At 42.6% G+C, this 27,862-nt stretch overlaps 1 protein-coding gene across 12 annotated transcripts in view; it reads right to left on the bottom strand.

Annotated features, from left to right (window-relative positions):
- The window catches only part of TLN2 (talin 2), a 410,967-nt gene that overhangs the window by 260,278 nt on the left and 122,827 nt on the right, over nt 1–27,862 (bottom strand). The window lies entirely within an intron of this gene.

Below are 27,862 nucleotides of genomic sequence, written 5' to 3' on the forward strand. Positions count from 1 at the left end.
GTTTCATGTCAACTCACCGTAAATAGTATTATTTGAACACAAGCCTAAAGCAAAAATTCATTTGGATTTCTAAAAAATTCTTTTGTATAGTTCCTGCCAATTCTCATTAAGGTTTAAACATTTAAGTGTTCCAGTCAGACAATCACAGCTACACTGAGCATAAAATATCACATAATCACCCCATAGACCCCTCTAGACTGAGAGTCAAAATATTCAACTGCTGTGCTATTTGAAAAACAATTCCCATCCGTATTTTTAATCTCACAAACAATCAGAATAGGAAAAAATTACGTCTGACTCTTATGACTTGGGATACTGAAATTTCACTCTCTGCAGTTGGGAAAATACTTAAAAATCCACAGGTCTACTGCAAGACAAAGAAAGGCTGGGCGTTCTCCAAAACCCAGGACAATAGCCATTCACCTGCCTACTGATTTTCAATGGACAAAATAATGAACATCTGATTAAACTGTAGATGGAGCACTGATTTTTTTAAAAGGTAAGTCACACAGGCACTACTGCCTGACCTCTGCAGGTCAGTGAATTTCAGGGTGTTTCCCAGCTGTGTTTTCCTAATGGTCAGGGATCAAAAGTTGCACTAATTTGGTGTAAAAGACAAACAAAAAAGGTAATTTCATGGCAACTGATGAACTAAGTAAAACCCCCATTATTCAGGCCAGTGCTACCCAAAGAGTGGTCTGCCTGCAGCAGTTTGTGACTGGTCCAAGATAATACAAGAACATAAATTAAGAGAAAACCTTTAGAAACTTTTATAGCAATTTGACAAAGTAATTTATATTGGTTAAATGTAATTTTTTAAAACGTGCTTGTATTTTGTGTTTTTGTCACATATTTCATTTCTAGGGCACTTTACAAAAGTTTATCAGCCCAAAACAGATATTTAAAAACTAGACTGTCCCTTTCAGATGATTTCAGAAGCACTGATCTAGACCAACTCACTAGAATCCCCAATTTTTTGGTGATTCCTCTTTACATTTGCAGGAGGTGGGCGGCGCAGCAAGAAAATCAGAGAAAGGATGCTGAGACTGCACAATTTTAGAAGGAAAAAAAATCTCACTTAGGAGAGGATGAGTAAAACAGAATTATTCCCATGACAGCTAAGATTAGGACCTGAAACACTTATATTTTTACATCTATAACTAAAATGCCATATTTCTTCAATTATAAAATGCCATGCATCATAAACTACATTGTGATATAATGCAGTGTGATGGGTCTTGCTTTCAGAAATATAAAAATATATACAAACTCAAGTACATATTTGAAATGATTATATGACTTCAAAAAGTTTGTGGAAAAGTAGAATTGAAATATAATACGAATCTTTCCATGAACACTTGTACCTCAACTAAGCAAAAATGTCAAATATTCATTATACACACACAAAGAAATTCATCATGTTTTTAAAAAGCCTTCCAAGATGAGGTTAAAAGCTAAAAAGTTCTAGGTAAGTAAGAAGACTATTATTAAGCACCGACTATGTACAAAGTGTTCTGAGGGACAGAAAAATGAATCAATTGTCCCTGAAGAATTCACAATCGAGATGGGAAGACAGAAGGTACCTAAGATATCAACGGAGTTGAGAGTTAAGCAGTTTACAGCCTCAAATGACCGCCCTGGCAGTCACTTCAGTTACATCCATCTCAAAACTCCTTCCTTAACCCTGCACCAAGGATGGGGCTCCTACGAAGTGCTGCATCTTTCCCGTGCCTCTGACCCAAGGTTAAGGGTACATGGAGGAGTCAACAGCTGAGCTCCCACCCTGTTGCCAACGCCGACCCATTGGTTGTGAGCCTGGGCGGCTCCTTCCCCTCTAAGCAGCAGGGTCCTCATCCATAAAAAGGAATAATAATGCACACCCCTCAGCATTCAGGGAGGGTTTATTTTGTTGTTAAAAATTTGGACGAGTTGTAGACTAAAGGGAAAGAGCAAAAGGAAAGGGAGAAGCCATGGCCCAGGGAAGGAGAAAGGAGACCTTGGGGGAGATGGGAAGGAGGCAGTTTCTTCCACCCCAAGCGCTCTTCTCTCGGACTGGAACGTCAGCAGAGAGAGAAGAGGGAAGCTAGGTGGGGGTACCTCAGGGACCTCTACTATCCATGTGAGACAGGAGTGTTCTCTGTGGAAAGGGGGTTCTCAGGAGATGGGGTTGGAGGCTGCATGTTTCCTGGAGGAACCTGAGCAGGTGTGCACCAAGGGCTCCTGAAAGGATGCCAGGTGGGAAGAGGATCAAGCCAAGGGAGTGGGTCCTCATCAGCCATGTGGGGAGAAGATGCCAGGAAATTCAAGGCACCTGGCCTCTGAGGATTTCCCTTGAGAAAAGGCTGTGCCCTGAATCAAGCCAGAGAACCTGGAAGGAAGAACGTAACACAGAGAATGAGAGGAAAAGCCAGGTATCTATGATATTCCAGCCAGGTGCCCACACGAGGCTCAGCCCCTCCACACATAGAGTGAAGGATAATTTCTGATATCTGTCCTGACCTTCCCTTCATTTAATTTTGATTAAATAAAGAGGGAGTACAGAGTAGACTGCAAGAGATCCAAGAGATATATCAACCAAATGCAAAGGATATTTACTATTAAGGAATTTTTAGGTGTAATGGTGGCTCACTTATTTTTGGGGATTATAAAAATTATGTTTAAGAAAAGAGCTCATCTAGAGTTGGATACTGAAATATGTACAGATGAAATGATGTATGTTGAGGATTTACTCCAAAATAACCAAATGAGCGGAGAAAGAGAGATTCTAGGTAACAAGACTGGTTGTGTATTGATAATCACAGAGGCTGGGGAGGAGTCCATGGGGGCTCATTACGCTGCTCTCTGTACTTCTACAGATGTTTCAAATTTCCAATGAAAAGCGAGAAACAAATAGGAGGCAACACATGAAGGTAAAGTACTTTGTTTTTAACGTAATTGTGTTAGTATGACATTACTGCAACAAACTGAATTCTCAAAGTGTGTTTTTAAAAAGCTTAAAGCTTTCAAGGTTGATCGACAGTTCCGTAGGGATAAGAGTCTTTTCTTTAAGTTTTCTAGAGAAGCAAGACTGGCTGGCTGCACAAAAGTGCAGTCACGCTTGAGAAGGTCCAGGAACTACATCTGCCCAAACAGCGAGTCACCTAGACATCAAAGTTCAGCACCTTCCCCCCAGATGACATGAAGTAAGGTTGACTGATTTGCAGGTGTGATGAACAACAGACTCCTGTCATGCTTTGCTGCCCAGATGAGGAAGAAAGCAACTGAAAGGTGCCAAGTGTCAGGCTCATCTCCTGAGCACCCTCAGTGTGACTGGCATCCCCATTTTAAAACTACTGGAGGAATGTCAATGAGCCTGGAAAGGGAGATAGCTAATACATGCTCTAAAAGTTCACAGCCAATAATAATGCTGATTTGATCATCACCAAGTTCTCGCTTCTGCGAGACCCACGTCACGGCCATGTTAACCACAGCTGGACTGGAAGGTGATTCCCAAGAAATAAGAGTCAAGGTTAACAGAGCCAACCCCCACTACTTCCTACACATGCATGTGCACACACACAAGCCGTGCACAGATTCTCCTTCCACAACGCCATCAGGAGGACATTTACCACTTTGGGGAGGATCAGCTTCAGCCAATGCTCTCACCCAAGGGCAAGTTTGTCCCCCAGGGGACACCGGGCATCACCTGGAGACATTTTTAGTAGCCGCAACTGGGGAGGGGTGCTACTGGCATCTGATGGGTAGAGGTCAAGGCTGCTGCTGAACATCTTCCAGTGCACAAGATAGCCCCACAAACAAAACATGATCTGGCGTAAATGTCAATAGGCTAAAGTTGAAAAGCTCTGGCTTAAGCTAGTAAATTAAGAATAAGAACAAAGGAATATTCATACTTGTTCTGGGGTAGAGAGAGGGAGGGAAAAAGAACATTGCCTTTTAAAATCCTTTATTTATATATTTCTAACAATATTTTTTAACCAGATACAGCATTTGACGCCATGCCCTCTGGTGTAGCTCCTACTTTGTCCAGGAATACAAGAGGGGCCAGACACTTGAGAGACTACAATTGCCAAGACAAATATTTGCTTTTTTCCAACGGCCATGTTTACCCAAGATTATTCTGCTCTTGGTGAATCAGAAATCAACTTGTTGACACACTTGGAACAGAGCCAGAGAACAGCCTGGCACCCTTTCCTATGGGTAGGGAAGGGAGAGTGTGGTCCAAAAAGGCCAGTCCCTAAAGATCACTTAAGCTCCTAGATGGAGACACGTTGAAACCACTTTGGAAACACGTTCATATCAACAGGACAGCCCTGTTAACATTTTCACCAGCACTGAAGAGTCTTCGGAAGAAGAAATAGAAGGGCACTGGCGTAAAGAAAACCAAAAGGACAGGGAAGGTGGAGGAGGAGGAAGAAAGGGAACAATTATCACCAAATAATTTAACAAAGCTTTGATCTGAACAAGGCAGAAGGGAAACTCACACATAATTATTGCTCCATCATCTGTAGTTTTAAAGCCAGGGGAGACTAGCTTTAGGTTGATTATTAATCCTGAAATATAACCCACAACTGACCTCTGCAATGACCACTACAGCTTCTTGTTTGATTGTATTGTTTGCATTCAAATGTGGAGTGTTTATATAATCAATAACTGGTAATTGCAATTCAACTGCGTTCATCCTACACAATCACAAACTTTCTCTCACGTACCACCAAGTTTCTGTTTCTCACAGCCATTCCTCTTTGCCGCAAAAATTCAACCACAGCCACAATTACCTTGCTCACCTGCTTACACAGGAAGCAAAGAGGTTTCTGACTAAAACTGCACCAACCTCACATGTGAGCTTCAAATCCCATCCATTCAAGAAAGTCTGGGTACCAGAGGGTGCCTAAGAAGGCGATCCTAGTGCCCTGGCAATCCTGGGCACCTAATACTGGGCTAATGTCTAGCTCCCGGTGGGAACTTTCTCCATCTCTCAGCTTCTCCCCCCCAGAAAGAAAGAGACTAGAGCGAGAAGGTCAGGCTAAGTGTCCATGATTTGGGGATACAGAGAAATGTCAGAGGGGATACGCTGGTCTTCCAATGAGAGCACACACCCAGCCTCTGTCCTGGAGGAGTTGAATGGTGGCCCTTAAAAAGATTATGTCTACATCTTGATTCCTGGAACCTGTGCATGTGACCTTATTTGGAAAAGGAGTCTTTGCAGATTTAATTAAAGATACTGCGATAAGAGTATCCTGGATTACACAGGTGGGCCCTAAATCCAATGAAAAGTATCCTAATAGGAGACAGAAGAGAAGACGCAGAGAAACTAGCAGAAGACCATATGAAGACACAGGCAGAGTTTGGAGTGAAGCAGCCATAGGCAAGGAATGCCTGGAGCCACCAGAAGCTGAAAAAGGCGAGGAAGGATTCTCCCCTAGAGCCTTTAGGGAGGGCGAGGTCCTACTGACACCCTGATTTTGGACTTCTGGCCCCCAGAACGGTTAGAGTATAAATTCTTGTTGTTGCAAAGCATCTAATTTGTAGTTAAGGCAGTGGGGGTCGTCCAGCCTCAGGATCTCAGAATGGCCAGTCGGAGGGCAGCGAGGCATCCTCTGGGGCTTCCTCCCACAGCCATGGAAGAGCTCAGGAGGGTCAAGGCCCAGGCCAAGGATGTTTTCCAGAGGACAGCTCTCAGTATGGTCGAGAGAGAAAGTGTTTCCATCTGCCATGGGGTAGAGCTCCACCCAGTGAAAAAGTCCCTTCTGAACAGTGAGAACGGTGACCTCCCGCCTGTGGGTCCTCCCATAAGTGACTCCATCATCAACTTCACAGCTACCATCTACTGAGCACTTCCCACAGGCCATGCACTGTGCTTCCAACAACTTTGAGAGGTAACTACTTATTCTGAGTTTTTGTTTTGTTGTTTTGGCAGCTGGTCGGTAAGGGGATCCAAACCCTTGACCTGGGTGTGCTCAGCACCATGCTCTGACCAAGTCAGCTAACTAGCCAGCCCTATTCTAAATTTTTATTTCATCATTCCCTACCTTTTCTTTAAATTGCTACCTCTTATATATACAGGCCTAAAAATAATTGTTTAATGCTGCACTTAAAAAGAGATTGGCACTGTTGGCATTCCTCCTGGGAAAATTAAGCCCAGAGAGCTTGAAGAGTTTGTTCTGGCTCACTCAATGGTCAGTGGAGAAGCCAGAACCATGACCTGAGGGCTGACTCTGGAGCCCATATCATCAGCCCTCTGCCCGACCTCTCCTCTGCCTGGCCCAGAGCCAGAAGGTTTGCCCTTACCCTTCGTGTCCTCCCCTCCACTCCCACATGCTCCCTTCAGCTGCCCAGCCTTAGCCACAGCCCCCCTAGGGCAAGGGTCACACTCCTTGTCCAAGCCACTATCCCTGTTAAGCTCCCTTTCCCTTCATCCATTTTATGGACTTTAGACAATAATTAGGTATATAAAAATGCTACTGTCCTGCATCATTGGCTCAGAGAACTCAATTCAATAGGAGACAATGACATTTAAGCAAACAGTGACCCAGTAAGAACTACAGGGGACAAGGGAGGAGGGAATTCCAAAGGTCCTAAACCAAAGGCATCATCTTCAGCTACAAACCAATTCTTGCTCCTGCTTGCCAGGCCAAAGTTAACAATCGCCATAAACACACACATCTCACATTCAAACAAAGCCCTGTCATTCTCAGAAATGCCACTGCCTTAGGGGAGGCATTATCTGCTAACTGCTGGGACTCCCTCCAACCTCCCCCTGCTCAAATCCACCCTTCACCACATTTCCAGGTGTCTCTATGACACGAAAAAGTTTACAAAGCATTTCAAATGTCTTTTAAAGCGTCTAGTCCCTTGAACAGTGTAAGTGTCCATTTCTGTTGCTTAGAATACCTGAAACTAGGTAATTTATAAAGAAATAGAATTTAGTCCTTATAGTTTTGGAGGCTGGGAAGTCCAAAGTCCAGGAAACACATCTGCTGAGGGCCTTGTTGGCGGGTTGTTTCACAGCAACACAGGGTGTCACATGGCAAATGGTTTGAGCAAGAGAGGGAATAACCTGCTCATTTGCCCTCCTTTTAAAGCCATCAGAACCATGCCCATTACTTCATAAAAGGATCAATCCATTCACAAGGGTACAGTCCCCACAGCCTAATCACCTCTTCAAGGCCCCACCTTCCAACTACCATAGTAGATTTTCCCATCCTCTTAACACTGTCACAGTGAGCATTAAGTTTCTAATACATGACATTTAGGGGGACACAATTCAACCCATAGCAAACTGGTAATCACAATGTTGAAGATATAATATCAGGAAATAATCCAGATGCACAAATGCTTTCATATATAAAGATGCTAAACATTCATTCTTTATGTTAATAAGGTTTTAGAAACAATTTAACAATCTAAAAGAAAGGGTTGGCTAACTGTATTTCATATCTTGATTGGACATTACTTGGCCAGAAAAATACCATTTCTGAGAATTTGAGAAAATGCTTACTCTATAACAAGTGGAAAAAACAGCTAAGCTGTACTTATAGTATGATCACAAGAATGTCAACTCAAGAAATAAACCCACCCACCCCGTGGAGTGGGGGTGGGGAATCTGAAAAGAAGTTAGTCAAAATACAAATTGTTCCTGAGCTGTGGGGCTACCGGTGTTTATTCCTTTTACTTTCTATTTTTTTATATGTTTTCTATAATGAATATGTATTACAATTAGAATCGAGGAAAAAATATTAAATTAAAAAAAAAAAAATCTAGGCTCCCATGGCTACTCCTACTGCCAGGGATCTTTGGAAAGGCAGGTAAGACCCTGCAGGAGTATGTGCTTACTCCCCTCATCAGCCTCATCCCCGCTCCCCCCAAGCCCTATGCACCCACCTTCTGGCCACGTTTAATGACTTCATATTCCTAGAACATGCCTTATACCCTCCACCTCAGTGTTTTTACACACAAGTGTGTGCTTCCCTTCTTTCTCCCATTGGAATGCGGGCTCCAAGAAGGCATCGGGTTTTTTTTAATGTGTTTTGAGTCACTCCTGTAATCCCAGTGCCTAGCAAAGTCTCGGGCACATCATATACATGCTCCATAAATGCTTGTCAAATGAATGAACAGAAAAGCATTGACATCCTAACATTTTCCCCAGCAACCAGCCTCTCTTGCCCCTCTAAGTTTCCACCAGAAGTTACCTGTTCACACCCCTGTGTTCTTGCAAAACACAACACAAACCTAACCCAGTAGAACATTTGCCAGGTCATATCTTGGTTATTTCCTTACCACGTTAGCAGAAGCCACACCAGATGAGCAATGAACACTGATGCCTGAGAGTTTACAAGTGTTACCTCATGATAACCCTAAGAGATATTATCTCCATTTTACAGATGAAGAAACTGAGGCTGAAGAAGTTAAGGAATGTACTCACACAGTTAGTCAATGGAACTGTCCGACTCCAAAGCCCAAGGCTTGACAATGCTCTGCCAGGGCCAAAAGCCAGTTTCTTTGTCTCCTATGCAGTGGACTGGAAACTTCTTGAGGGAAGGAAATACATTCTACTACTCTTTGAAAGCTAACCAAAACCACTACACCTAGCAGACATTCAAATACTTACAGATTTGAAACTAGGAGTATGTCCTTAATGAGGACCAAACTAATTCACAGTGTGAGAAAACCGAAGACCTACACAGTTGTAAGTTTAAAGGTCTGCCTAGCAAAACAAGGGTAATCTAAATACTTTCAAGTTCATTCAAATTAACACTTGGCTATGTAAGGAATTTAAGGGTCCAACTGTTGTTAGAGAATGCCCCTTAAGCAATCTACAAGTACTTAATTATGAAGTGGTATGTTAATTGTTGCTCTTAAATATCCATTAGCTTGGATGCCCTAAAACCCTGTTGGGCAATAATGTCTTAAATTTGGGTCACAGGTCATATTTCAAAAACCTCTTTTAGGCATATTATCTGTCAGTCTAGCACAATTCATTATCTATATACTTTAAATAATGTTTTTACATTTTCCCTGTAACTCTTTGTTAGGTGACTTCCCATTACCTAATAAAATTTTACTGTACCCAAAGAATACTGTAAACACTTCTTAAAACGGCATTTATGAACTTCATTCATCCCTGGCAATCAAGAGAGGCCATGTCAAGGGGAAGATTTTTGTCCCCTCAGTGTCAGCTGGGATGTCACCCGACATGCAGACCCCATGGTGTTTAACACTTATTAACAGCTTGTCTAGTTTGCTGCTGGCGAATCTCTAGCAAGCAGACAAGCACAAATCAGCAGCTCCTCCATGTACCTCTCTCCTCCTTGGGCTAATTACACAGGCGACAATGGGATATTTATAAGCATTTCTGAGTACATGCAGGGAATTCAGTATCTTGCATAGCACAGGAAAATGAATGTGCTTAGGAAAAGCAACATGAAAGTGGAATCTGCAAGTTACACGACCAAGGGGCAGGGCTAACCCTGCCAAGCTTCTACAGTGCTCACAGAACTTCATCTCTCCTTCTTTATTTATCTCTAGAATCTTCCCAGTCCGCAGACCGAAATGAGTGTTGGCACCAACGTGGAAAAGGTCAACTCAGATTATACCAGACATGATTCCAAAGGCCCTTCCTGTTACCTGTGAGTCCAGCCTCTCGGCCCCACAAGGACGCTTGTAATCGCCTATCAGTGTATCAATTTCTTCAAGCCTACAGGAGTCTGGCTCATATGGGGAAAAGCCCACCAGCCAAGGACTCTGAAGTCCGGGTCTCAGTCACTGTCCTGCCTCGTACAAGCTGTGTGGTGGAAGGTTTCTGAGTCTCCATTTCCTCATCTGTAAAATAAGACGTGCATAGTGTAATGCCCTGACCTTTGACAATATCAGGACGTGCACAATAATTATTGTTATATTTTTACAAAAATAAAATGCTTTGGACTACTTACTGGATCAACTAGTTACTGTACTCCTCGCACTGGGCTAGGTGCTGCGGAATACAAAAAGGAATAAGGCCACACCTCTGCCCGAGAACCCCACCCCCTCAATCCAGTGGGAGGAGAGACCCATAAACAAATGACTACAATTAAATGTGACAAGTACTGAGGGCTTTCATCTGGAGTGTTAGCAGGGAGGGGAACACTGGAGGGGAAGCTGACAGAATCACAGAAGGCTTCCCACAGGAGGCGAGGTGGAGTCTGGAAGGACGACAGGTCACCTAGCCTAACACAGGAAAGGGACTATGGCAATCCGGGTATAAGGCCCATCACGTACAAGAAGTGGCATGAAAAGGAATGGTGTTTCAACAGTAAGGGAGCAGCTCAGGGAGGCTAGGAGGAGTGATACTGGGGAGGAACAGAGGATGGCTGGGTCAGAGAGGCAGACAGGAGGTGGCACCACCACCTATGTGATTTCATTTTATCCTAGTGATGCTGCTGTAACCATGACAAATCCCCAGTGAAACATGATGGTCACAACCCTTGGATGCCAGGTGTCAGGCGACTGTCTCATTGACTCCTTGCCACAAAGTTACTGAGCTCCAAGAATGTTAAAGTTAAACAGAGATAAGGCAATAAGGCATATAGGTAAAAACAAACAAAAATGATGTAACGAAAAAGAACAAGATTCTAAATAGATAGGACTTGGGGATGGCCTGTGGCTCACTCGGGAGAGTGTGGTGCTGATAACACCAAGGCCATGGGTTCGGATCCCATATAGGGATGGCCGGTCAGCTCACTGGTGCTGACAACACCAAGTCAAGGGTTAAGATCCCCTTGCTGGTCATCTTTAATTAATTAATAAATAAATAAATAAATAAATAAATAAATAAATAAATAAATAAATAAATAAATAAATAAATAAATAAATAGACAGGGCTATAATAGAAATCTGATATGGGGCATAAATTAGCTGTTGTAAAAAAAGAAACTTAAGCTGTCCAGTTAGCTCAGTTGGTTAGAGTGCAGCCTTGTAACACCAAGGTCAAGGGTTCAAATCCCCGTTACTGGACAGCCACCCAAAAATAAAAAATAAACTTAGAATGTTTAATTTGTTCAAGAGAAAAGACAATATCCCAAACTATTCAGATGTATCTATTATGAGCCAGGTATGAGGAATTTGAAGATGAACAGTCCTTGGCCTCAAGGAGCTTGTAAATAAAAAAGGAAAAAGTAGTAAAGGCATCATTTAAGTTACATGGGTGGTAAAAAGCTAAAAAGGTAAACGAGGGTGCTCTGGGGATCTCACAGAGGCTGGGTAGAGAACGTTTAATTCCAAGGCTGAGAAGAAAGGAGAGAAGGGGGTGGGGGGAGGCAGGATACCGCCAGAGGGAGCAGCAGGGGAAGAGTTCCAGAGGGGAGGCCAACCTGACCCATCAGGGAAGCCTCAAGTGGCTCAGAAGGCTGAGCCTGGGGCTCCAGGAAGGGCAGGAGAGATGGCAGGTGGCCATCTGAAAAGGAAGACAGCAGCAGGGAGAGATGCCCCTTCTGCAAGAAAAGAGGCTTTTCATCCAAACATGTTCCTCTACCCCATATAAAGAACTTGGCTCATTGGTGCTTGGAAGTGTCCCAACTGTTACTGGAATGTCAGACTCCTGCACTGGCTTTCTGATCAGTAATGCAGAAGGGTGGGGAAATTAGCCACAGGTGTCCCTAAAGGACTTTAACATAAGGTGAACTCACTTGTGAAATGGTCCCACTGCAGAGACCCTAATGAAGGCATAATAATTATTCTGCAGGACCTTGGCTCCTCTGGCGAAGGCATTCACCGCTAAGGAGAGGGCTGAGGAAATGCGGACACACCCACTGAGGAGGGGCCTCGGTGGGGTGTGTTACATTCCTTCAAGAACAGGGTCCCTGATATAATTTGTGTAATCAGACCAGAGACTGGGCTGCAGAACTCTGCTTCCCATTTATGACAATATCACACTCCTGCCCAGGAAACCCCACCCCAGCTTTTGTTTGGAATTCTTTTCCTTGATTAGGTGTAAGCCCTATAAGCCCTATTATTCCCGCCACTCAAAAATAACACATGGGTCTGATGAAGCCTCAATGCACAGCCCAGCCAGAAACCTGACTCCTCTGAATGAGGCTAGTTCTTTTTCTTCTTTTAGAATGATTTTTCTTTAAAATGATTTATTTTTCCTTTCTTACTCTGTAGAGAAGTGGGAAGCAGGGACATTCTGTACAAGTGGAAAGGCAAGCCGCTTTCACTCTCTGGAAAGAGCCAGGCAAGCCTGGGACCACTCCACAGGTTGTGTCTGCAGCCCCCTCACTGCGGCTCTGCACGCTCAGACAGTGGGAAGGGGCAAAGGGGGCCTTAAGGCCATCACCCAAGCTTTACAAACGCTGTTCTGGGCAGAGCCACCCTTGCTCCCGCTCCTGGCAGGAAGGGCAGTGCCGAGCGGCAATGCTATCTGGCTGCCTTCATTATGCAATTCAACTAAGGTCAACCCCCCAAAAAGGGCTGAGGGGCGGGGCAGGGGTCATCATCCAGACGGCTGGGAGACTTACACTCCAGAATAGTTGATCATGCTTACAACCAAAGACAGGGGGGTGTAGGAAAATTTCACTTCAAAACAGTGAGTACTAGAATTGGGAAAAAAGGATAAATCACGTTATCTAGCAAATCCTTAAGCAATGTAAGAGATGTGTTTTGCAGTCTGCTAGCCTAAAGGGGCTGCCTTGGGTGCTCAGGGATCTTCCCTTCCTCCTGGATCTTCCCTTCCTCCCCACTCCCACCATAGCTATCTTGGCAGGAGTTGAGCCCTAATCCTAAAGTAGTTAATGAATGCATTCCCAGGCCAGGAACCCAATTTCACTGTGGCCTGGCTCAAATAGACCTATTGTGGCCAGTGGGATTCTCCCGAGTAACTCTGAGCCATTCTATTTGATGGAATTCTAGCTGGGTGGTTGGAAGATTAGGAAATCACAAAGACAGAGGGCTACCACAAGCTGGTAAGTAATCATGACCTAGCAAGTTCATGTGCATGAGATAATTAAAGCACACCCCCCAAAAGGGACTAGGAATGTGGGACCCCAGGAGAGCACCTCGAGCGTTTCAGTCCAGTTCCTGTGACCACTGGGGCCCTCTGTTTCCAAAGACATACAGAAATCTTCCCTGTATACCAAACTGGTGTGAAGGGGTTTCTATTGCCACCAAAGACCCTTACCTAAAATAAGCACTCAGGCTAAAGAACGGAGAGCACAACTCACTGTGGGCTGGATTTGCCAGAGAGCGCTCCTTAGAAGAGACAGGCCTCCAGTAGGGCCCTGAGAGGAGGAAGGGAGTGGCTGAACATCAAGCGCGATGTTGATAATCCCAACATGAAACAACGCTGCCTTACCACAATTCCCCTGGGCTCAGTCTACATCCGCTGGCCTCGTTACTTAGACTGTAGCCCACACAGAACTGGGAGAGGTTCTGTTGGCAAACTCTGCTGCCTCAATTTTGGTGATCCTAGTAAAATGCAGCAACCCCCCAAGGAGGCCATCTAGAGCTCTCTTAACAACTCGCCTGCACGCAGAAAGACGAGGGAAGCAAGCTGCTGGAGTCGCCACCCTCTATATACCTCCTCACCTGCCTTCTCGGTGATATCATTAGCCAAAGGGAAAGGGGATATTCACTCACAGGGTTCAAAATGTGGGAGACCAGAGCATGCCACCCCAAAATGTGAAGGATTACTGAGCTGAAGGTAAGTAAGAAGCAACAAATACAGGAAAGTTCTCTGCCCTCCTTCTACATGCCTAAAAGCAGGACACAGATTTACAAAGACAAAATGTATCCTGTCCCCCTTCTACCAGGTGAACCACCAAAGACAACTTGAGACATTTATGGGCCTAAAGATGATCCCAGAGGAACCTACATTAACAAGCCTTACTAAGTAGCCCTTATCTGCCAGTTATCTGACGTTCCCCCAAGTTGCCGCCCACTGAGACTGAAAGTCCTTTTCCTTTGTCTTGTCACTTCCCTGAAAATGTACTGTTCCCTGTGGAAGATGGATAAGCTGGAATTCAAAGCCACCTCTTTGAGAATCCCTCACTCCCTAGATGTCCCCCATGTATATATATGAAATGTACATGTTAATAAACTTGTTTTTTTCTTGTTAATCTGTCTTTTGTTACAGGGGTCATTCTAACTACAAACTTACCAGGGTTCAAGAAAAAATTTTTCTCCCCCTAAAGAAACTATATCCTGAATTTTATGTGATAGGTGTCCAAGACTGAAGGTGAGACTGGAGATAGAAAACAAAATAAGTAAGACACCAGCAGGTTCTTAAGAAGCTTACCATTTATCACAGGAAATAGGACATGCACACAATCACATGCCTGCATACTCCAAATGCTATAAGGTCTGCATTTGGTGGATGAGGAAATAATTTCTAAATCCTGTGTGCAAGGAAATTTTTCTTGAGAAACGCAATTGAGTAGGAATACAAAATGCCCATAGTTGCATAGTCAGGATCAATATTACTGTACAATTTAAATTAATAGAACAAATGACATTGATGGCTTTCAAATTTTTTTTCTTTTAGCAGCAAAGTCTTTTCTTCAAATGTAATTCTACTCAGAAGCCCAATAAGCAACAGAGATTCATAAAAGCAGGGTTGTTCTGGTTGAAATGAGGGAGGATGACACCTGGAGCCCCACAACTCCGCAAGTGCCTCTGTAGAACACACAGGGCTCCAGGAACTGCCATTGCAGAACCCTTCATTTAAAGGTCTTAGGGCTTATGGCTTTCAGGCACACATAGTAATTGGAAATTTACCTAATGAGAATCTTCCCAGATAGGAGAATCTACTAACAAAAAAGAATAACTATTATAAGGTTTGCACTTACCTTCTGAGCCTTTGGCTTTAACTCTGCCAGCACACTCTTGGGCAACTCAGATACGGACCATCTCGCCCCCACCCCATGCACATGTAAAGTGCCAGAGTCCTGGGCTATCACATCATACATCTTGTCTGCCATTCTCTTCCTCTTTTATATCTAGTACTTGACATCTCTAAATGTAGTGTTTCCATGCAGTCCCCAAAGTCCCCTTGAATCTGAAGATTAGTAAGGATTTTCTGAATTGCAACCCCATCAATTTATTCTCAGGGTCCACATGTGTCTCCATCTGCTGTCAGAGGACATGACTACTGCACCCCAAGACTTCATCCCAGCCTGGGTCGCTGCCACTGGCTAGACCCCTCTATCCCACTCACATCCTCTTTCAGAAAAATCAGACAAAGCAGCTAGGTTCATATAAGTCAGCCTTGCTCTAAGTGTGCTTCTAGGGTTTCTTCAGAGGTTCTGTGGTCCAGTAAGTCCTCTGATGCTTTAAAATGCTCCTATCCATTGTGAATTCCTTAGAGGAGACACAAATATGAGAATCTTAATGAATCACAAAACTTTTTCTTCTAGGCATCTCTCACCTCACTGCTAAATCACTTGGGGAACAAAAAATGACTTAACTATTTCCCCTGATTATAGTTCACTTGATACTTTCTTACAAATAACAAATACTTCCTTATAAAGAAAAGTACAGTCATGAGCCATAACAACATTTCAGTCAACAATGGACCTCGTATACAACGGTGGCTACACCATGTAGCCTAGGTATGCAGCTGGTGTAAGTACACTCTATGATGTTCACAGGACGATGAAATTGCCTAACAACGCATTTGTTGTTAAGCGATGCATGACTGTACGGTGAATTACAAGTAGTGCCCCATTAAAATCAGGAGGAAGACTAGGATGCCTGCTATTACTATTCAACACTTTATTTCACCCTTTAACCAACGCAGACAGAAAAATGAAATAAGATAAAAATAGTAGGAAGAAGGTAGTAAAATATTCAATATTTGCAAATGAAATGCCTGTCTGCCTAAAATCCAGTGGACTGTAGATACAGTAACCACTTAGAAAATGGAATTTAAAAAAAAATCTACTCATAATAGCAAGAAGGGATGGAAAGAGATAGACAGGAAAAGGAAAAAAAAAAAAAAAACCCTAGAAATAAACCTACCCATAAAAATATCAAACCAATCTTACTTTGAATTTTACCGAAGGACATAAAAGAAGATACAAATAATTGTGAGAACTACCATTTCCCAAATGAGAAAACTCAATATTGTAAGACAGCAATTGTCCCTCAGTTTATAAAATCAAAGTAATCCAACCAACATCTCAATAGAGTATTCCGTAGAATTTATAAAACTGATCCTAAAGTTGAATTGGAAGAGAGAAAGCTTCAGGATGACTACAAAATGTTTTAATTTTATTTTTTTTATTGAATCATAATTGATTATATATATTTTTGGGATTCAATATTGACATATGTTGATCAAATCAATATTACTAGTATGTATATTGTTACAAATTGTACTTATTCTTTATGTCCCTTGTCCAATCTCTCCCTATCCCCCTCTCCCTCCCCACTCCCACCGATAACCCTAGATTTCTTCTCTCCTTCTGAAAGAGTAACGGTTACTCTGTTGATTTGTTGCCTAGATCATCTGTACAATGCTGAAAGGTGTGCTCAGGTCCCCCAATATTATCTTAGAGCAGATGCTTCTTCTATCACTCTGAAACGGGCTTTGTGGAGAGAGACATCTCTTCCTTTCTTTGTCTCTGCTGGTGACTCCCCTTGTGTCAATGCACTCCAGTGGCTGGGGGACCATCTGCGTGGTGGTGTGACATCTAGCCACTTTCGTGGCAGCCGTGGTTACTGTGGTAGCTGTGGTGGGCCACCCACATGGAGGTGATGTTTTTGGCAGGCTCCTTGGCCCTGGGGGTGTGCCTGGCTGTGCGCATGGGGTCTGGTCCACAGATCCATGCCCTGGGCCCCCGGGCAGGGCCCCAAGGTGCTGGCAGTGTGCCTGGTTATGGGTGAGGGGTCCAGTCCCCACTCTGTGCCCCAGGCCCGTGGGTGGGATGCTGAGGTGCTGGTGGTGTGCCTGGATGTGGGCAGGGGACCACTCCCTAGCTCCAAGCCCCAGGCTGGGCCAGGAGGCACTGGTGTTGTACCTGGGCTGGAACTAATTTTTGTCCTTCACTTATTTCTAAAACAGGGGAACTTCCTGTGGGAACCAGTACTTGAGCTGTGTGGTTGATCTAAATTGCTGCTCTGCTGTAGTTTCCCCAGGGAAGACATTTTGTGCTCAGGGTTTAATGGTTGACCTTATAGGTACTTCTGGCTCTCCAGATACTTGGTGCACCTGGATTGTGTAGAAACACTGATCTGGGCCTGAATCTTTTCATCAAACTGCACCCCATGCAATTCTGCAATCCCAACCAGTCTCCTCTGAGTGGTCCTGCACTGATTGGGGGGGCGGATCAGCTGTCCTTGCCGTGCCCCAGTGTTCTCTGGGTGGGCCTGTCTCTCCCAATGCCTGTGCTCCAAACACTTCCCATGGGACGGGTCTTAGTGATGACTCACCAGCCTCTGAATGGCTCCTCTTTTTCAGCTGTTCTGGCTCCTCGCTCCTGCATGGGTCCACAGGAACCCTACTAGTGGTCTTGCTGTCCTGGGGCCAGCAAGGCCCTCTTTTCCCCTGCTACCTCCAAGCAACTCCATCCAAAGGGCACAGCTGAGGCTTCTGCAGGCTCCTGCTCCATGCGCTCTGCAGCTCTAGCCTTAAAGCAGCCACGGCCCGAAACACTCCGAGCAGTTTTGTCCTTTTCTCATTGTGGCTTCTCCCCCTTCATGCACTCCCTAGGTCTCTCCTCCTCTTCACCTGAGATCTAGTGGCCCTGGCTTGGCTGTTGTTACATTTTTATAGTTGTAAATTGGTTGATTTGTGAGAGTGTGACACTGGGGACCATCTATTCTGCCATCTTAACCAGAACTCTCCCAAAATGTTTTTAAAAAAGAATAATGAAAGGAAACATCCTGACAAAACTGAGCATACAGTAAAGTTAAGTACAGTAACTAAAACTGTGATATCAGAGAAATAAATATATTCTATAATCATCAGAACAGGATAGACAGTACAGAGAAATACACAAGTATTTAGGATATAATAAATATATCATTAAAATTGGTACAAAAAGAACAAATTATTTGGTACATTATACTGGGAAAAGTAAATATCCATATAAACAAAAATTAAGTTACAGCTCTACCACCATCATACACAAAAGCAAATTCTAGGTAGATAAGAGATAGAAACATTAAAAAATTATAAAACTACTAGAAAAAAATATTAAGAACATTTCTATTTACAAAACCCAGAAGACATAAAGAAAAGTTCACAGATATGGCAACACAACTGTTACATTTCATCACAAAGTTCAAAGACAAGCCACAAAGAGACATTATTTACAAAGGATTTTTTTTTTTTTTTTTGGTGGCTGGTCGGTATGCAGATCTGAACCCTTGACCTTGGTGTTATCAGGATTTTTTGAGGCGGGGACATGATTAATCTGTGTTTTACTAAAGCTTTCTATGTTTAAACCTTTCACAACAAACAAGAATTGATATATTAATGATATATATTAAAAACATTTTACAAAGAGGTTAATATAAAGCGGTAGTGAATTAAGTCCTTTTATAAATATTTAAATTAAAAATCACTGAAGTAAAAAAAAATGTTTGCCTGCCATTTTTCAGAAATAAAAATAAGAGAGAAATGTGGACAACTATCTGAAATATTTTCCTTTAAACATTCTCCTTAGTGCCTTTCCCATAAATGTTTTGGAACAGAAAATATGCACTTCAAAGTGTGTGCCTCTAGGATTTTGATCATTATCAGAGGGCCTGTACTAGTAAACAAACAAAAATCATCCTGAGAGTAAGCTAAAACAAAATCATACCAAGGGTAAACCAAGACTCTCATGCAGAAGAGATCTCCTAATTTCTAACCTAGAAAAGGGTGATTATTATCTCCTTTCTGAATTAGATAGAATTTACAAACTTCAAAACTTCTGTGAATTTTTCATACCAAATGAAGGGTGAAAGATTTTTTAAAATCCCGATCTCTGCCAAACCCTTGAGTTTTCTCAACACCTGCATGCAGGGAGAACTACTGGCATCTTGCTGGAGTGCTGAATATGGGACTGAGGTGCAAAGTAATAATGTAAGTGACACTCCCTTACCTGGAAATAGAATTCTATGGGCCTTTACAACCTTCTAGGCCCCTCTTTTGCTAGTGAAGAAACTGATGCATGGTTATTGGGTGACTTATCCCCTTAGCTCAGTCAGCAGCATTATCCCAGACGTTTCCATGCTTTCCAAAAAGGAATCCTTCCTGGCCTTGATTAACTCATACTTTTTATTTTACTTTCCCCTAAATAGTAAACCAGTAACCCTAAATCTTTACAATTTCTCTGTCCCACCATCCTAGAAACAACTTATCCCACTTATTTCAAGTGTCTGCAATTTTCCTGAGCTTTTCTAGCAGACAAAACTAACATTTTCAGTCTTTCTTTCCCAAAAGCATATTTGTTTATCTCTAGTTTTAGCTATAGCTTTCTTATATAAGTAGGGCTTAAAACTCAATCAAAATCTTATACCTACTATTAACAGCTGGTACAAGAAGGTCTCACTTCTCACCCTAGACCAAGGGAATCTTATCTACAAGAATTCCAGTCATCCTCCAAGCCGTCCCTGTGTTGCCTGAAACACACAAGTGAGCAACAGATACCTCACAGTGTTCTCTTTTCTCCTGCCGTGGTGAAGCGGGCAGGGGTCAAAGAATCATTTTGACACTGAAGTCTTCAGCACATTGTAAACATTCCACAAACATCTGTTGTACTAATTTAGATTAAGCATCTTGACTAATCCTGGATAACGTTTACCCAATTGCATCCACTCATTAACTACTCTTCTGTCTGAAAATGGAATTCTTTGAAATCTTCTGTCAAGCCTAGTGAAAGACAGTAATAAAACTGCAAGACTGAATCTGTGTTGTTCTGTAGCTTTAGTTACTGTCTAAATAAAGATTAGATTAAAAGATATTTATCACAAGCTAATTGCATAGCACAAAAATTAAACAATAGCTATTCAACAGAAACATCATTTACGTAATTTCGCTTATGTTAAGTATTTTAATAAGTATTTTATAAATAACAAGGAAGCATTTTTCCACCAAAATTATATGAAGCAATAAAGTATCATGTGAAGCACACATAACAGGCAAATATTCAGTCCATTCTATATTTAATTACAGGTACAAATGCATTTATTTTTATATGCTTTTTCTAATAAAGGCTTGAAACAACATGTACCAAATTATTAACACCCTTGAGGAAGAGGTGAAAAAAGGTGAGAAAGAATTTTAAGGTGTATTTTAAACATATCTATATAACTTGAATTTTCTCTAAGACAAAGGTATCAATTTTATCATTATTTTAAAAATAATATGAAAAATGCAAAATAATGCTGGCAAAAATGCATTGAAACTGGCAATGAAAATCAGGACCTTTTCCACAAGGTGTGTTAAGAGCTTTAAAGATATTTATCCTTTGACTCAGCAATTATTTATTTTACACTATAACTCATTTCTGAACCAAGCTTAATCTAATATTGGAATTTTCTCCCTAAGGCACATCACAGCCTTCTTGAGCTTAGGAACACTAGACAGCAATTCAGTACTACTCTTGGTGGCCATTTTAAACAGACAAATCACCAACGAAAAAATATTAAAAACATGGCATTAAACAGATTGCAAAAAGGACACTTGTTTATAGGATGAGAGTTAAACAAGGCAGAGTGCTTCCCTGTGTGGCCTCAGCTGGGTCACACTAGTCAGCTCAATTTTTTTGCTACTGCCTATGTCTAGAAATGACTGCAAAAGTGCCAGGAAGGTTCTCAACCAGGGATTAGGGACACTTGGCAATGTCTGGAGACATTTGTTAATAGTCAAAACTGGCAGAGACTAGGATGCCACAACATCCAGTGATGCACAGGACAGCCCCCCACAACAAAGAATTATCTGGCCCAAATGTCAACAGTATCACGATCGAGAAATCCTGTGCTAACTGACTTCCTAATGTCAATATTTTTTTTAAAGTTCACCTTCCTGTACCTTCTATTAACCCACACTCTAATGCCTAAAACAATAAATGCTTTTAAATGTCAAAGATGAAGCAGCTCTCGTGCGTCACTGTTTGGTGGCCCTTATTTTCAAACTTAACTAATGAACTGCTATTAAATGCACTTGAAGACAAAAGCAGTTAAAAGCTATATTGAAAAGTATGACATTTCCAGTCTTTTCTACTGAGCTTTTAATAGTGACTTGGTAACTCCAACACTAATGTAAAACACAGAGCCAGACTGAAACTAGTTATTGTTTTAACACCCAGTAAATAAAAAGCATCACTGCACAGGAAGTAAGAGTGTAGTCTATAGTATACCATCCATGAGAATGAAGAACTCAGTTTACTCCAAGAAGTTTTCAGAGTAAGTCAAGTACAGTTTGAGAAGGTTCTTATGGTTACCCTGCCCGAGGGAGAAAATTTAAAAGTCTTGCTAAGTTTTAATGATTATATGAAAAGAGGCCCCCAAAATATCCTTGATTGTATGAATGTAAATGTTGCACACACACCCCCATTTCAATGCCACCCCTCACCCCCCATTTAGATTCAGTATTACACTTTTATTCAGGTTTGAATTGATCATCTCTTTAAGTAATAAATCAAGCAATAGAGTGGACTCCTAAGTTATTCAAGAGCATTCCAAAAATCACTGACCTAACGTAACAAGGATAAATAATTCCCACTGGGAGGCAGACTAGCAGACTAAGAACTACACTTGAAGTTTGGAACTTGAATTCTTGGCTGCATAAGTTTAGAGTCAAGTCATTATTTCAAGAGTCTTTTATTCTGGAAAGATGTTTTAACTCAACTGTGCAAAAATAAGCCTAAAATACAATTTCCTGTCTAAGCATGCTTCTTGGAGATTACATGCCTTCAACTAATGCCTAATGTCGGCTAATGCCTTCAACTTCCTGCAAGGTCCTGCTGACCATTCACCCTGGAAACTCTCCTCCATCCTTCATTAACCTCTCCGGCCACTCTGTCCAGACTCCTGCTCTTCCCCTACCTCAGCCTACATTTGCAGCCTCTTCCCTCCACCCTCCCAGCCCTGCACCCACATTCAGCTCCCCAGGCTGGTACTCTTGGGATCACTATCATCAGAACCAGCAAGGGATCTGGAGATTAAAATGGGATTCTTAGACCACATTGCCTACCTACTGACCAGTATCTCAGGTGGAAGGCTTGGGAATCTGCATTTCCATTCCATCTCCCAGTTATTTAAGAACTACAGTCCCAGCCAAAAATAACACCTGTGGCTTCTTGGAAATGACATCATTGTGTCCTTGATACAACTTATCATGGGTCCCTCTGCTCTAAACACCTGCCCACTGCCCCCCCATCCTCCACGCCCATTCTAAACATCACTTCAACTAGGAAAATGTCATATGCCAACACCTCTAGTTGAAAGAAATGCCTCTAACTTCCACAGTACGCTACATACAATATATACCACATAAAATCAGTTCTGTGGATTTGTCAAATTCCCCAACCAGAGTGGGAGCTCAAGGGTAGAAGCCATGTGCCATACCTGGATTCATCCCCAGGGGCCAGCACAGTTCCTGGCACATAGTAGGAACTCATTTGATGTATGGATAAATGGATGGATGGCCGACTTCTGAATGGCAGTACTAAACTTTAGCAATTCTACATAATTTGTGACTCACGTTAATATGAACAAATGGAAGTCTCAGTGGAACAAACTCTAACAGAGAGATCTTAAATGGGGTATGACTCTCAGGAAGCCCCGTAGAAGGAAGAGAGGTGACTCTCCAAAGCCATTCATGTTGGGCACTTTGTAGAGTCTCAGTACAGGTCAGCTGACTGAGCATGTACAGTCCTAGTAAGAAGCTAAAACAGATGATGAAAATGAGAAGGAAAATTGGTTAGCAAAGAACTTCTCTGAATAGAAGCACATGCGGTCAAGGCCACCGCCAAACTAATAAACATTCTCATCAAGGAGAAGACAAATTCTGTAATAATCCTAAGTGGATCTGCCTATAGAATAAAGCCTAGAGTCACTCAAGATCATTTATCCTAGGATTTAAACCCACCATAATTTTGCCCTTGAGTGGACATTTTTTCATTAACTCATCCTCTATCCTGCCATTTCTTTCTGCCTTTCTAGATTTCCCTTTAGGAAATCACTATATAACACAACCACAGAATTTGGTTGGTGTTGGCCCAAACTGAGCTCCAGAGGTTGACCTTTCCTGGCATAACCTAATCAGCACAATTTTATTCCCATTCTGACTAGTTATGAGATGAACAGAAAACCCAGTTCTAACCATGTGGCATTCCCCTGGCTGCCATGACGATTAAGAGTGTTCCAGTCAGAACAAAGTTGTCTTTTGTTCAGTGGTTATAAATACGAACCAGGAGCCCTGGCTACTGCTGACAGTGTTCTCGTGAGCACAAGGCAATCTAGGGGGAGGAAAGCAGATCTAGAGAATCATACCTGCAACTTGAAAAGTGGACCTTTTTTTTCAGTTATTGAGCCAATGAACTGTCTTTGCTATTTAAGCACATTCAGGTTTTTTTTACTATCCAAAGCATCATACGTGCCCACCCCTACTTTTAAATCCACTCTTTCCCTATTCTTTTAGGGCATATATAAATCCACTGTTCCAAGAGTCTGTACACCATCCCCCAACATACCTCATCCATTCCTGCCTCCACATTTGTGTGTGTCATTCCCCTGCTCTGTTATGCAGCTCCTATCTGGTCTTCTAGACGCAGCCTGGAGGCCTTATCCCTCTGAGGGCTATCCAGGACCATAATTTTCTTGTGTCATCTGAGCTCCGGCCTAGAGTACATTATTGATACTAGTTGTCATCTATATCGTATCTTACATGTTTAATCATCCTTTTGCAAGCACAGTTTCAAGTTCCATATATTTGCAACCCCTTGAAACTGGCCCCTTGGACAATGTCTTGTGATTAGCAGAAAACCAATAAACCCTGTTTACGCAAACTCAAAATGTGTTGTAGACTCCCTCATTACTGCCAGTCACTCCCTCTTTACATAGTAATGTAGAGGATATAAAGTAATTTCAAATGAGTATATTTCAACATCACACAGCTGGCCATGCTCCTGTCACACTGCACAACAAGACTGGCAGTAACAGCTGGATGAGGATCAGAAATTCATCAGGCTACTTTCCTGTCTGCAGATTGCTGAAGTCCTTCCAATGAAGATGCAGACTAACTCAGTGTGTTCTAAAAAGTAAAGATCTACACCTTTCAAACATCTGTATAAAATCATCCTTGTGGGCTGGCCTCATGGCTCACTTGGGTGAGTGCGGCGCTGGAATCACCGAGGCCGTGGGTTCAGATCCTATATAGGGATGGCCAGTGTGCTCACTGGCTGAGCGTGGTGCGGATGACACCAAGCCAAGGGTTGCAATCCACTTACCAGTCAAAAAAAAAAAAAAAAAAAAATCATCCTTGGGGCAACACCAAAATGGAGGACATGCCCAAGGTATCCACAGAACAAGACAGTCCAATTGCCTCCAGGGCCTTTTCTATCCCCTTTAATAACTGTAGTCCCAGGTCCCTTTAAAGCACTCTGGGATTATGTCTATGAGATTTAAATGAGGCCATGAAATCAGAGGTTGGGATTTATCCCCATCACAGAGAAGGTGAGGAGACAATAAGTTGAGGAGTTATGTCAGGACCTAGTACCATTTCCACTGAGGATGACAAGAGCATGAGAAAAGGGAAAGAGAGTGAGTATGTGTATGTGTTCACACTCAAGCCACAAAGATGTCAATGTAGCCATAAAACTGATATTATCCTGGCAATTCAAGGTCCAATCTTTTTGTGTATGTGTGGCATGAGAAACCTGCACAAAGATTTTTTTTTTTTTTGAATTTTTTTTTTTTTTTGGCAGCTGGCTGATATGGGGAACCGAACCCTTGATCTTGGTCTTACAAGCACAAAGATTTTGACATCCCAGTTAGGGTCTATACTAAGAGGATTTAAACACATTTTTCAACAAATTAGAGAAATGAACAGTCTACCTGAAGAAATTTAAAGTACTACTATAAATGATCCACAGAGTAAAGCAATACCTTACAAACATGTACAAGGGGTCTTCAAAAAGTTCATGGAAAGATTCGTATTATCTTTTAATTCCATTTTTCCACAAACTTTTTTTTTTTTACTAAGAATATTCATGAGATACAAAGCTAATTGTCACTCCTCCCGCCCATGATGTCAGGGCCAGATTCATACTGGGGGCATACTCCACGAACTTTTTGAAGTACCCTCATAATACCTATAATGATGGAGAGCTTATTAACAGTTAATCTTCCCTCATAAGGAACAGGAGTTTCTTTGATAAGTGGCCAGATTCAGTCTTTTAATACTGCGTCTTTATGCTCTTTCTTCGCTGATCAACTCTGTCCTTTTCCCAGGTTCTGAAGAGGTCCACAGACTGCGGGGGCTTGTAAATGAATTGCAGTGTTACAAATCAAGGGCCTGGCAACCGGAACGCAGCACATCTTCTCATGGCTTCTGCCTGTCACACTACTTTGAGGAGTTTAGTTCTCCTCGTTGCTCTGGTCTTTACATGCTCTCAAAGTCGAGCTTTATCATTAGCCATGTGGTTGCCGGAGATGGTTCTCAAAGCTCCCTCTGCTCCGAAGGACTCTTCCTTGGCCCTGTGGCCAGTGACCAAACGGGTTTTGCCTTTCCGTCCACACTGGCCATGGTGCCAAGACGGGCTCACGAGCTCCTCCGATTCTCCCTGGCTCTGTTGCTAAGAGGGGCCCTCTATCCTGTCCTTGTAACTGCACAGTGAAGTACAAACCTTCAGACAGCGTGATGCCAGGATGACTATCTCCTGAGCAGCCAGCCCAGAATCCCACCTCCCTTTCTGCTTTTCCTTTCAAAAACACAGTAGTAGTTCACAACTATGGGGCAAAAACCGAAATACCAAAATTGATATGGCAAAAGCAGAGGGCTGAATCCAAACAGCTGTTGTTCATCAGGGGAAGAACCAACCAACTACCAATCACAAACTCTCCATCTGTACTTTTCAATCCATTCTAGAAACTCAACACAGAGGCAGATCAGCCATGCCTCAGCTCACCCGTCTGGCTCCTTCTTAAAGAGGAATCCCCAGCAAAAATCTATCTCAATAAAGCCAAGTGGTTTGTGGCAACTCCTTTCGTCACCAGCAGGTCAGCAAAGGGCCCTTTCAGAGGTTGAGAGGATTGAAATCAGTGCCTCCCTCCCACTCCACACTGTCTGCCACGCAGGCCAATCACACCATATCACAGTAGAGGACCTACTCTTCCCCCAAGCAGCAGAAACAGCTGTTCCTACTTCATCAAGTTTCTAGTCTTCCAGAATGTTCCAACCTCAACTAATTTCCTGCATTTCTGGCTCTACTACTTCACAGAACCAGCAGAGTACTGAAAGGAAACAAAATCCAAAGACCAGGGATGCACAGGTCAAGTCCTCCCTTGGTGCTCTTTCCAAAGCATATCGGAAGAATTGACAGGATCAGTTTAGGAGTCAAACAGCCCCAACTTCGGGTTGATGTTCTGAGTATCCATTTAACAAATACTTACTGAGTGACCAGTCAGAACACGGCCCTGCCACTACACCCCACTCAGGTTAGGCTAACACAAGGGTTCTGAGATGATAAAGTTTCACCAGTGCACATAAAGCATATGGATTTTAGGCCTCTGTCCAAGAAGAAGGAACAACTGTTCATTATTGATTCACTTGAGCATAAAAGGGATATGCAAATTTGCAAAAGATTTGCAGCTCTGCTATGCCTGGAGCCCTGCCAGATAACTCAGGAAAGACACACCAAGACACACACACAGTATGGTAAGAGACATTATGCAAATGCAAGGTTAAAAATACATTGCCTCATTGGAAGTTTTTCCCATCCTGTTAATCTACCTTCTCCCTTCCTTTTTGCTCTTTCCTTCTTTCCTCTTCCACAGAAAAATGTGGACTTCTTTTTTTTCAGTTCCTTGATCATTACTGCAACAAGAAATTTATGGAAGGTAGAGCAAAGAAATGCATTGCTCTTCATCCCAATTTTTCCATACACACCAGACAGTAAAAAAAAAAAAAAAAAAGACCATAAAACATACAGCAAACCACCCTTGAGGTCACCCCCAAATCTCCATCAACTCAGCACAGGTCCAGGGCTATTAATGCAACAGCTGTGTTGCCACTATTAATAAACAAAAACCAGAACCAAGCTAACTTATCCTGACACCGTTTCTTACTTCCATTACAACGCACACAGGAACTTTAGGCTGTGGGGGGTTTTGGGGGGTTTTTTTGGTTTATGCTAAGTCTTTCACTCAAACTTGCTTTAATTTTTTCCCCCCCCTAAAAAAGGTATATGACCAGAAGGTGAAGGGAGAGAAGAGAAAATGTAGGATGGCTCGATGGCAGGTAAGTTAGGAATGGGTGCTCCCAGAAATGAAAAATGTTCCAGAGCACATCTGAACTTAGAACCTTTGCAAGGCCATGGTATTATGTCTGTTCTTCTCACGAAAACATGAACCTTCCCTGTCCACTCTGTACAGGCTTTCTTCCAGGTGTCTGTGGTGACAAGCTGTTCTAGGAATCCGTGATCAACCCCACACCTTCCTTCCCAGGTATCACTGCTTATAATCTTGCAGAAAAGGCCCCTAGAAGGACGGCTGAGGAAGAGGATGCCTCACAGAAGCAGAGACCAACAAGGGCCGGGGAGTCCAGAGGAAGAGACACCATGAGCTTGGGGGGTGGGGGACTAGGGAAAGGGCACTGAGCTGGGCTTGGACCACCCTGCACCCAACTGTTACAGGAAAGAAAACTTCCACAATATTTTTAAAAGGTCTGCAGAAACAACAA

The sequence above is a fragment of the Cynocephalus volans genome, chromosome 3, assembly GCF_027409185.1.
Source record: "Cynocephalus volans isolate mCynVol1 chromosome 3, mCynVol1.pri, whole genome shotgun sequence".
Lineage (NCBI taxonomy): Eukaryota > Metazoa > Chordata > Mammalia > Dermoptera > Cynocephalidae > Cynocephalus > Cynocephalus volans.